This window comes from Aquarana catesbeiana, linkage group LG04, assembly GCF_042186555.1.
Source record: "Aquarana catesbeiana isolate 2022-GZ linkage group LG04, ASM4218655v1, whole genome shotgun sequence".
NCBI classification, from domain to species: Eukaryota; Metazoa; Chordata; class Amphibia; order Anura; family Ranidae; genus Aquarana; species Aquarana catesbeiana.
The window spans coordinates 342,375,706-342,388,547 of NC_133327.1; positions in this window are offsets into that span (position 1 = coordinate 342,375,706).

A 12,842-nucleotide genomic window follows, 5' to 3' on the forward strand; every position below is an offset into this window, starting at 1 on the left:
TACCGCCCCATCTCGCTGATAAATAATGACATCAAAATTATGACAAAGATTCTGGCAAATAGAATTGCGAGTTTCATCCCTTTATATATACATAGGGATCAGGTGGGATTTATCCCTGGGAGACAGGGCCCAGACCAGATCCGCCGGTCCATAGATATTATTTCACTCCTGCAGTCTCAGTGGGATGGGGGACCTCCTCAGAAAGGCTTTCTCCTTTCGATTGATTTAAACAAAGCCTTTGACTCTGTAGACTGGGCGTACCTATCTGGTATCCTACGGCGATGGGGTTTTGGTGCTCATTTCTTGAACTTAATCGAATCGCTCTACTCTAACCCCTCGGCACAAGTGCGACTGATGGGCAGATACTCCTCATCTTTTAACATCAGCAGGGGTACCAGACAGGGATGCCCTCTCTCCCCCCTCCTTTTTTCTGTGGCCATCAAAACGCTGGCCATAGCGATTAGATCAAATCCCGACATTAAGGGAGTTTTGTGTGGGGGCCAGGAACACAAGTGTGCGCTCTATGCCGACGATCTCCTTCTTTATATTACTTCCCCATTAATCTCTACGCCTATAATCTATAAGACGCTGAAGGAGTTCACGGCGATATCTGGTCTAGAGGTCAATATGAATAAATCCATGGCTTTAAATATAACAGTAAGTGATTCACTTACACACCTCTCTAAGAATTTTGACTTCCCATGGACTCCGGCTGCACTCCCTTATCTAGGGATAAAGCTAACATCAGACATAAATAATTTTTTTAAAGCTAATTACCCGCCTATGATCAATAAATGTAGAGCAGAACTGACTAAGTGGTCTAGTAGTGGTCTATCCTGGCTAGGTAGGGTGCATGCGGTTAAGATGACGCTCCTCCCACGCCTCTTATACCTTTTTCGTTCTCTTCCAGTTCCCATCCGGAAGCAATTCCTCAGTAAATTTCAGTCTGAAATAATACGCTTTGTTTGGGGTAATAAGGGCTATAGGTGTCCTTCTCGCACTTTATTACGCCTAAAGTCACAGGGAGGACTGGGGTTGCCAGATTTGTGGGGTTAATATCAGGCAGCTCAATTAGCACAACTGTCGATAATCTACTCTAGGAACCACAAACCGGATTGGGTTACAATGGAAAGGAAAGCGGTCCCTCTTAACACTATTGATTACCTCTTATGGTCAGACACCTGAAGTAGGCCAGCTATAATGGCCCCCACTCTATCCCACTCGATAGCTTTATGTACCAAGCTTTACACAAATCACTCCCTGATTTCCCAGCTGAAACCATTGGCCCATCTTTTTCATAACCCAAAGTTCCCCTTGGGACTTAATATACAGGCGTTCCGCTGGTGGACAGACAAGGGCCTCTACCTCATAGGGCACTTCCTGTCCTCAAAGGGCCCACTTACTCTGGCTCAGTGTAAGAAAAATCTGGATATGCCAGACTCGGAAAGGTTCAGATTCATGCAAATCTCTCATTTTCTACACACTATCTGGTCCACCAGGAAGGACCCTCCCTTTATAACACCTTATGAGCAGTGGTGCGCTGACTCTATGAACCAGAGGGGAGGTATCTCCCTGATTTATGCAGCACTTCAAACTAACTTGGATAAACCAGCCTACGCTCGGGCCTGGGAGGAGGACACGGGCAGCGCCTGGAACACCTCTGATTGGTTTCGGGTCTCGATACGCTCCTCGAAAGGTATTTGTAATGTATCATTAATTGAAGCAAGCTTAAAAGTTATGACTAGGTGGTATTATTTTCCTTCTAGATTAGCATTAATATATCCGGGTACATCCCCGCTTTGCTTTAGAGGATGTGAGCTAGAAGGTTCTATGTTTCATATATGGTGGACTTGCCCTTGCATCAGATCCTTTTGGAAGAAAATTTTCCGTACCATTAGCTCATTAACAGGAGAAACTATTACACCTAATCCCACAATAGCACTACTTAATCAATACATACCTAATCTGACTAAACACTTACAAGTGCTCTCTTTCTTCATATTGGTGGGAGCTAAAATTACCATAGCAAAAGCCTGGAAGAAGCCCTCGGTCTCCTTTCAGGCTTGCAGAAGAAAAGTCTCCTGGATCATGGCACAAGAGCTTATAGTAGCGAGACTGACCGATAAAATCAAGAGATTTAATGCTACTTGGGAACCATGGGCCACACTTTGTAATATTCCAATCCTCCCTGGTGTGGAGAATACATCACGGAACCTCTCCCCTCCCCACTGATCTTCTTCTTTCTATCTTCACTTTCTTTTTCACACGTTTCATCTCTTCTATTTCTGGGCATCCTGCCCGTACCCCAATTGACAAGTAGCCATTTCTGAAATAGCACAACTACAGATTGTTTTCTATGCGCGGGCCGGACAGTCGGGAAGGTGCTCTCCCCCTCAGGGATACCCGACACTTATAGTTCAGGGAGTCAGGTTTAGGTTCTGATCCTCTGGGAGCTCTCCAGACGTTACCACAGTAAGAGCCCATAGGTGGTGGTAGTGTCATGGTCTGGGGCTGCATGAGTGCTGCCGGCACTGGGGATCTACAGTTCATTGGGGGGACCATGAATGCCAACATGTACTGTGACATACTGAAGCAGAGCATGAGCCCCACCCTTCAGAGATTGGGACGCAGGACAGTATTTCAACATGATAACAACCCCAAGCACACCTCCAAGATGACCACTGCCTTGCTAAAGAAGCTGAGGGTAAGCGTGATGGACTGGCCAAGCATGTCTCCAGACCTAAACCCTATTGAGCATCTCTGGGGCATCCTCAAATGGAAGGTGGAGGGGCGCAAGGTCTCTAACATCCACCAGCTCCTTGATGTTGTCATGGAGGAGTGGAAGAGGACTCCAGTGGCAACCTGTGAAGCTCTGGTGAACTCCATGCCCAAGAGGGTTAAGACAGTGCTGTAAAATAAGGGTGGCCACATAAAATATTAACACTTTGAGCCCAATTTGGAAATTTTCACTTAGGGGTGTACTCACTTTTGTTGCCAGCAGTTTAGTCATTAATGGCTGTGTGTTGAGTTCTTTTGAGGGGACAGCAAATTTACACTGTTATACAAGCTGTACACTCACTACTTTACATTGTAGCAAAGTGTTATTTCTTCAGTGTTGTCACATGAAAAGATATAATAAAATATTTACAAAAAGGTGAGGGGTGTACTCACTTTTGTGAGATACTGTACATGAGACAAATATAAGAAATGCATATTATCATATCTGCTAAATGCAGCAAAAGCGCTAATTTCTAGATATTGGAAAAAACGGAAGGTAACAACTTTAGTAGAGTGGTCGAATTTGCCGCGAACACCCCAAATTGTTTGCTGTTCAGTAACTTGACGAACAGCCAATGTTCGAGTCGAACTCATGTTTGACCCGAACATAAAGCCCATCCCTAGTGATGAGCAGTGCCTGGTTTTATCCACACATACCTCTTAGAATTAAGGCCAAAAAGTTCTATCTTGGTCTCATCAGACCAGAGAATCTTATTTTTCACCATCTTGGAGTCCTTCAGGTCCTTTTTTTAGCAAACTCCATGCAGGCTTTCATGTGTCTTGCACTGAGGAGAGGCTTCCATCAGTCCACTCTGCCATAAACCCCCGACTGGTGGAGGGCTGCAGTGAATGTTCATTTTCTACAACTTTCTCCCATCTCCCGACTGCATCTCTGGAGCTCAGCCACAGTGATCTTTGGTTTCTTATTTACCTCTCTCACCAAGGCTCTTCTCCCCCGATAGCTCAGTTTGGCCGGACGGCCAGCTCTAGGAAGGGTTCTGGTCGCCCCAAATGTCTTCCATTTAAGGATTATGGAGGCCACTTGCTCTTAGGAACCTTGGTGAGCAGAATTTTTTTTTGTAACCTTGGTCAGATATGTGCCTTGCCACAATTCTGTCTCTGAGCTTTTCAGGCAGTTCCTTTGACCTCATGATTCTCATTTGCTCTGACATGCACTGTGAGCTGTAAGGTCTTATATAGACAGGTGTGTGCCTTTCCTAATCAAGTCCAATCAGTATAATAAAACACAGCTTGACTCAAATGAAGGTGTAGAACCATCTCAAGGATGATCAGAAGAAATGGACAGCACCTGAGTTAAATATATGAGTGTCACAGCAAAGGGTCTGAATAGTTTTTCTTTTTTTAATAAATCTGCAAAAATGTCAACAATTCTGTGTTTTTCTGTCAATATGGGGTGCTGTGTGTACATTAATGAGGAAAAAAAAATAACTTAAATGATTTTAGCAAATGGCTGCAATATAACAAAGAGTGAACAATTCAAGGGGGTCTGAATACTTTCCGTCCCCACTGTATATCTGGATCCTGTAAGTAGGTAAATGTTTCAACAAATTCCATGGGAAACAGGAAACACATATATTTCTACCAATATAATTAGTATGCCATGGAAATGAAAAACTTTTCATGTATGCTAGCAATAGGTTCTCAAATGCATAAACTCATTTAATAAAGGGCAGTAACCCGAAGAAACCAGTGAGATTACCTTTAATGTTTTAGGATGTCCCCAAATAGAATTAAACTAATTACCAGTTAATTGCAATGCTGCATTGTACACATTGCACCTTGCTTTAGTAACTACATCTGATATGTTGAGTATATTAAAAATATGGTTAATTACATGTCATGAATGCCAGTGTCTTGAAAGTAACAGATGTTTTATGATATACTTCAATCCACTTTTGTTATGATAATATATATTTCTCTGACATATTTTAAAAATCAAAAATGAACATATTATTCAGTTTGTTGGCCCTTGCCAAATAAAACAAACATTTGATATTTTGTGATTTCATGTGGCAGAAAGTCCAAAGGTTTAGCTAGTGCTTGACAGACTGAACCTTTGTCTCCAGGGAAGCAGAACAAGCATGGAATGTAGCAAATTTAAAGAACCAAGTGGTAGAAAATAAACAATACACAATGGGACCTTTAAAGCCAATCTATTTCACCAGTGAATTATTCCCAAAAGACCAATAGTGCAGAACAGTCCAGAATAATACCTGGCTTTAGAAAGCAGTTGACATTAGTTTGGTTGACACTTCATAAAGTTCAAAGGGGAAAGACTAGGACAAGATATGTAAGTGAGCAATACCTAAATGCATTTTTTTTGTATTGAAACTTAGATAACAGATTGTTTAATACAGATGTTAAATGTCCCATGATTCACAATGTGATCATCTTCTGTTATTGCTATTATTGCGCTATGGAAACTCTGGAAAATACCAAGCAACCCAATAAAATGTGAGTAAATGCTTCTAGCAGATGTATAGGTTTAAAAAAGGGGAAAAAAAAATAATATATATATATATATATATATATATATATATATATATATATATATATATACATATTTGATTCTAGTCATTAGGAGAACGGATTGTTCAGATGTAAAAGCAGAGCTAAAACTGAGCTAAAATTAAGGAAGTGTTTAGCTAGCATTAAAACTGATATATGTGTTGTGGGAATTGGAAAAGTTTGTGATAACAAACAGTAGAGAAGTAAATTCTCACTCCAAAGCTCATTTGCAGGAAGCTGTGATGAGTTACATGTATCTACCTTTCAAAGCACTGGCAACAATTCTAAACTGGCATTACTCTCCACATGATGCGCACACATATTTATTCAAGCTGTGTGTGGAATGGACATTTTGGCAACCAAGCCTCTCCAGTGAGCTGGAGTGAGGCTGTCCATGATATGATAGTCAAGACAGTGGGATTCAAGGAGAGACTGTGAAAACCATCTGGCTTGTATTCAAACAAAAATAAATCCCCCAGGCATTATTTTAACAAAACAAGAAAAAAAATGTGTGTGCTCAATTTATGTTTCGAACTTTCAAGTTCAAAGTCACAGTAGGGTCATAGGAAATACACTTCCATGTTAATAACTGTTTTACTAATCTATGTGTGAATAATCTTATAGTCCTCTCCACAATGACATTTCATTCTTGAATGCAAAATAAAATAATCTGTCAAAAGTTTGAAGAAAGGTGTAAAACAATGCAATGTGATATGTCTAATTTTCAAATGCCAAACTTGCAGACAGGTAAAACAATAAATATAACACAGTGGGAAACGTTAGACAGTTTTATCTTTTCACTTTTCTGTTTGTAAAAATTATTACCTAAAAAATAATGGTTAAATGCTTCAACTCAGTACCCCCAAAATATGTTTAGAATATCCTTACTAAGTAAAAGGTTGAACTTTCAAAAAAAAAAATCTAAATCTAGACTAGTATTTAAAGTATAAGCAACAATAATCCTAAAAAATATGAATATGGTTACTACACAATTAATAGACCAAAAAGTAAGTGATAGATTTCAATTACCAATATAAATATTCTCACTCTATTTACAAGCATAACTTTATACCCAAAATAATCAATCATTTAACTTAAAGCAATATTAAACCCAAAAACAGAAATGTAACATATTGTAGTTAATCCTTAGATGTTGGTGTTGCATTTGTTTTTTTATTTCTTTTCCTTTATTTTTCCTGGTGATCCTGCCAATTACACACTTCCTGTCATAGGGTGTCTGCATTCTGGATGTAATAGTAAAGCAGAAACCTTTGGACAACAGCTTTTGGAGCCTGTGAGGAGGGTAGTGTCAGACTAGCAAATTTAGATGAAGTTGATAACAAATTAAAGCTGGATTGCAGCTAACACCTTTTAAGCAGTTACCACAAACTGTATTTTTCCTTTTGGGATAAAGGCTGTTTCTTCTGGACAGTTTGGTCTGCTAAAGGAATTTGGAAATGAACAGACTGTCAGAAAAGTAAGGGAAATATCAGAAAAAGAAAACAAATTCAGCTACCACATCTAAGAATTAGTGAGTCATTATTTATTAGACCCCTTTTACACTGGGGCGGTTTGCAGGCGTTATTGCGCTAAAAATAGCGCCTGCAAACCGACCCAAAACAGCCGCTGCTGTTTGTTCAGTGTGAAAGCCCTCGGGCTTTCACACTGAAGCGGTGCGCTGACAGGAGAAGAAACAAAAACTCCTGCCAGCCGCATCTTTGGAGCGGTGAAGGAGCGGTGTATTCACCGCTCCTAAACCGCTCCTGCCCATTGAAATCAATACGAGCGGTTTTAACCCTTTTGCGGCCGCCAGCGGGGGTCAAAACCGCACCGCTAGCGGCCAAATACCGCGGTAAAGCAGCGCTATAAATAGTGCTGTTTTACCGCCGATGCCCCCTACCGCCCCAGTGTGAAAGCAGCCTTATATATATTTTAGGGGGTTTGATACCTGTTTAATCCCCCTGACCAACTCTTATATCTCTAAGGGACCTTAATTCTGAGATGCGCTATATTTCCTGCATCTGCACACATGGGTTGTCATTTTAAGGGGGTTTAATTTCTCCTGCTGGACAATTTTATATTATGGAGAATGTAACAGATAGTCTATGTCCAGGACCGATCATTTTCAGGTAATCACTCCATGAAAGTGGAGTGCAAAATAGATGTGGGAGCTGCCAGCCTGTCATTATTATCATGGATCGATTAGTAAGGTGTATTATTCTAGCAGCAGCATTCATAATAGACTGAAGTGGAGAATATCCTGTGTAAAGATAAGCCAGTGAGGAGGGAGTTGCAATAGTCAAGGCAGGAAATAACCAAGGAGTGAATAGGTTGCTTTGTGGTCTCATTAGTTAGGAAGGGGTGAATTCTGAAAATGTTGTGGAAGTTAAGGCAGCAAGATTTAGCCAGTGATTGAATGTGGGGGTTGAAGGAGAGGTCAGTATCTAGGATTACACCTAGCCCTCGGGCATGTGTGGAAGGACCAATGGTGGTGCTGTTGATCTCAATGGTAAAGTCATGGGGAGGGGATCGAGGAGGAGGAAATATTACAAGCACAGTTTTAGAAAGATTGAGTTTGATGAAGTGGTGTGACATCCATACTAATATGTGGCTCAGTAAGTTTTTGATACGTGAGGAGATTGAGGGGGTAAGTTGAGGAGTCTAGAGATAGATCTGGGTGTCGCCAGCATAGAGGTGATATTGGAAGCCATGGAAAGTTATCAACTGGCCCAGGGAAACAATATAGAGAGAGCATAGGAGGGTCCCCAGGACAGAGCCTTGGGGTACCCCAACAGAAAGAGGAAGAGGAGCGGAGGAGATGTTGCAGTATGTGACACTGAAAGTGCACTGAGATAGGTAGGAGGAGAACCGGGAAAGAGCAGAGTCATGGAGGCCAAGGGAGTGGAATTTTTTGAGGAGGAGTGGGTGGTCAACTGTGTCAAAGGCAGCAGTCTAAGAGTATGAGTATGGAGTACTGCCTATTGATTTTAGCAGCTAGTAGATCGTTGGTGAGTTTTAGTAGGGCAGTTTGAGTGGAATGTTGTGAGCAGAAGCCAGACTGTAAGGGATTGGGAAGGTTGTTGTCAGTGAGGTAGCAACTCATATGGCTGTAAACAAGGCATTCAAGAAGCTTGGAGGCAAATGGGAGCAGGGAAATTAGTCTTAAGTTATTCAAACAGGTGGGGTCCAGTGAGGGTTTTTTAGATAGGGGGGTAACCAGTGCATGTTTGAGCGGGGAGGGAAAGCTGCTGGAAGTGAAGAAGAGGCTGAAGGTGTGGGTTAAAGAGTTCAGGATACAGGGCGTGGCCTGGACGGCAATGGGATAAGACGTGTGTGACCAGCGCTCTGTCCGTGGTAGATCCTGCAACCAGCATCCTGTGACCCCAAACAGTACTTTGTGCCCCACATCTGTGCCACAAAGACCCGCCACATCCGCCGAGCCATGTCTCCACCGAAACGGAGCGCTGTAGCCTCATCGTCCCTGGAAAGATACCGGAGGACGGAGCAGGACAGGGAGGGGCAAGATGGCACCTCCTCCACAGCACACTCCGCTCCCCATACAGAGCATGAGGCAGCTGATACAGTGCGTGTTCTAGAGGCGATCTCCCTCTGCCAATCCACCCTTACTACCAAGCTGGAGGAGGTAAAAGTGGACATTTCCTTGATAAGACAGGATATGACTAAACTTCGGGAAAGGGTCACTGAAACGGAGGCCAGAATTAGCCGGGCTGAGGACACTTTATACCCTCTACAACATTCCCAGGATGATCTTAAGCGACAAGTTCAGCTATTGGCGCAGAAACACGATGATCTGGAGAATCGCGCTCGCAGATCCAACTTGCGCTTCATCGGCCTGCCTGAAGGTTCAGAAGTTACTGACCCAGCTACTTTTCTAGAAAAACTCCTCATTTCAACCTATGGCAGAGAGGCCTTCTCCACCACGTTCGTGGTGGAGCGCGCGCATTGCATGCCTGCCCGCCGACCACCTGAAGGAGCTCCTCCATGCACCTTTATTGCGAAGATGTTGAACTTCAGAGACCGCGATGCAGTTCTCCGTATGGCCAGAATTAAAGGCAACATTCCGTTCCAGTCAGGATCTGTCTCAGCATTTCCCAACTTTTCTGCGGAGGTGCAGAAACAACGCTCCAGATTCACAGAGGTCAAGCGACGCCTACGAGCACAACACATCAAGTATGCCATGTTGTTTCCTGCCCGTCTACGCGTGGTGGGTGAAGATCGTGCATATTTCTTTGATGATCCAACACTTGCCTTGGAGTGGATCGACCGACAGGATGCAGAAAGAAACAGACCAGCCTAAAGATGATCCCTCCATATGTGGAGGACTAGGTGAGACTTCAGGCCCCCATACAATCTATAAACATTTACTGCACATACTGTACCCTGATTAAAGCCATTGTCTCTATTGGGAGCTGCAAAACATTATTTGACAAACACCCTACAGTGACAGAATCCCTATAGGGTTCACCCTGGAGCAGAACACACAATATGCTCGGTACCATTAAGGCTGAAGTGACTTACCTATGTAGTCTCTGATCAGAGTGCATCCCCTGAGCTTCAGCGCAAGATTTTGATCCGCCCCGATCTGGGGTACACATACTCCTGTGTTTCTCCCTATAACTTTACCTCATCGAAGGAAGAGACTGTTCTCCCCCAATTGACCTTTTCTGCCTGGTTCCTTAGGCTCCTAAAGTTGGTCACAGCCATGTCTGTAACAGGAGGGATGAGGGAGGAGGACACGGGGTCACCAGCTCAACATTAACAGATATGGTTTACAATGCGTTTTATGAAAAATCTGTTACTTACTACTACATACCACATTTGGGCGTAAGAATGAAACATAAATTACCACTAAGTGTTCCACAGACGTACCGTCTAAAATCTCGTTGCTGGACTACCAACCAGCGAATTATTCGCCCCTACCACTAGCATGGTATATTGTCACCGGCATAGCCAATTAAGTTTTAGCCGGTGTCAATACAGGTAGTGTGTACTATTAAGTGCCATGGTACCTACTAGTGGTTGCACAGGTTATGGGTTTGATGCTCCAGCCAAGTTTGGGCGGCTGAGAGCAGGGAGGGGGGATTGGGAACTGTTTCATTTAAGTTTAAAGAGCATGTGTTCTGATATGATGGAATATACTGGTAATGAATATGTATGGTATTACTTGACACTAAGATGGATCACTGTATGGGAAGTAGCGCGAGTTGGAGCTGAACCTGTCCTGGGAAAATTTATCCAGCCGCGCCCCTACACACACCTATATGACACATATGATTAACGTAAAATTCCTAACATGGAACGTCCGGGGAATCCGGGACAGAATTAAGCGAACGGCAATCTTTGGCTGCCTTAAGTCTTATCATGCGGATATAATTGTACTAGTCGAAACGCACATAACAGGCCAGCTATAGGTTGCACTGAAATGCCCATGGATAGGGTGGGCGTACCATGCCACGCACTCTTCCTACTCCCGAGGGGTTTCTATACTCATTGCCAAAACTACTCCATTTGGCATAATTTCAGTGCGGACAGATCCTCAGGGCAGGTTCATCTTCCTACATTGTACTATTAGTGGTTCACAATATCTGATTCTTGCCTTTTACATACCCTCACCTTACAATTCTGCTATAGTCACAGAAGGGTTACTATATATGTCTCAACACCCTGCCATCCCTGCTATTTGGCTAGGGGATTTTAACACAGTCCTAAACCCTACTAGAGATAGATTACAGTCCCTTAAGTGCGCCCAAACCCCTGACAGTACCAGATTTGGGCGATTAATGTCCGAATTCTCCTTAATAGACACATGGAATTCTAAATACCCGAACACCCATGCCTTCTCTTGCTTTTCGGCAACACACTCCACTATGTCCCGCATAGACTTCATACTAATCCCAGAAATGCTCCTCCCACTGCTAGCAGACGCAGGATATCACACCAGATCCCTCTCAGATCACGCTCCTTGTTGGGCAACCCTACATCTAGCCTCGCACACGGGATCCCACACATGGCGCCTTCATCCCTTCTGGCTCTCTGCCTTAAAAGACCAGGAGGATATCCAAGAGGAATGGCAATATTTTTTTAACCGTAACAGGGACACCGCTTCAGTAAATATGGTGTGGGAGGCATTTAAAATACATGTCCGTACAATCCTTTCTTCACGCATAAATAGATTGAAGGCCTCATCAAAAGCTGCACTTCACCTTGCCTCTGAAAATGTGGAACTAGCAACTAAAGAATTTAACCTAGACCCCAATCCAGCCACGGTATCAGCACTCAAACTACAAACCTGTATTCTAAACCAATTACACTTTGAGAATGCTAAACAAAAACTTTTCTTCTCAAAACAACGGATATTTGAGATGGGTGAACGAGCGGGTAAATTATTGGTGTACTTAGCCCACCAAGACACTAACCCACCGGTGGTGGTATCCTTGATAGACCCACATAATGCACCCTTAACAGACCCTATATCGGTAGCAACAGCATTCCGAACATACTACGCCGACCTCTACTCCTCTAAAGTAAATGTCACTGTACAAGAGACACAGACATTCCTGCACAATATACCATTCCCCCAAATCTCAGAATCTCAGATGACAGAAATGGAGGCCCCTCTTACTGCAGATGAGATCGCAGCTGCGATTTCATCCCTAGCCCCAGCGAAAGCCCCTGGCCAAGATGGCATACCCCTAGACTTTTATGCAGAATACTCCGAGGTATTGGTCCCTGAACTACTCAAATTATACAATTATATCTTTGAATCTGGCTCCCTACCTGAATCCCTCCGACGGGCAGTAATCATAGTGATCCCCAAGCCAGGAAAGAATCCCCAATATCCGGAATCATATCGCCCAATATCACTGCTGCAAGCAGACATCAAAATCCTAGCAAAAGTTTTGGCCATTCGAATTAATCAAATTATTCTCTTCATTATCCACCCTGACCAAACGGGATTCATGCCTGGGAAGAACACAGCCATGAATCTACGAAGTTTATACATGAATATCCAAGCGACCCATGAGAACATAGGAGACCGAGCAGTGGTGGCGCTGGACGCCGCCAAGGCATTTGACTCCGTGGAGTGGGAGTATTTGTGGGAATGCCTTAGGAGGTTCGGATTCGGGGCCAGATTTATTAAGTGGGTACAACTATTATATTTCTCACCAGAAGCTAGTGTGCTTGTGAATGGAACGCTATCGGACCCTTTCCCGCTGGAACGTGGCACCCGTCAGGGTTGCCCACTTTCCCCACTCTTGTATGCCCTGGCAGTCGAGCCCCTGGCCATATCCCTCAGGATGCACCCGGGCATTAGAGGTCTCAGGGTTGGCAACCTGGTAGAGACGGTGAGCCTATACGCTGACTATATGCTTTTATATTTGGAGGATACTGGCTCGTCCCTCCAGGCAGCCCTAACGACCATAGAGGAATTTGGGAAACATTCCGGACTAAGTATGAACTGGTCTAAGTCGCAAATCATGCCTCTAGATCTAACATCACCCACGCGCCAATCA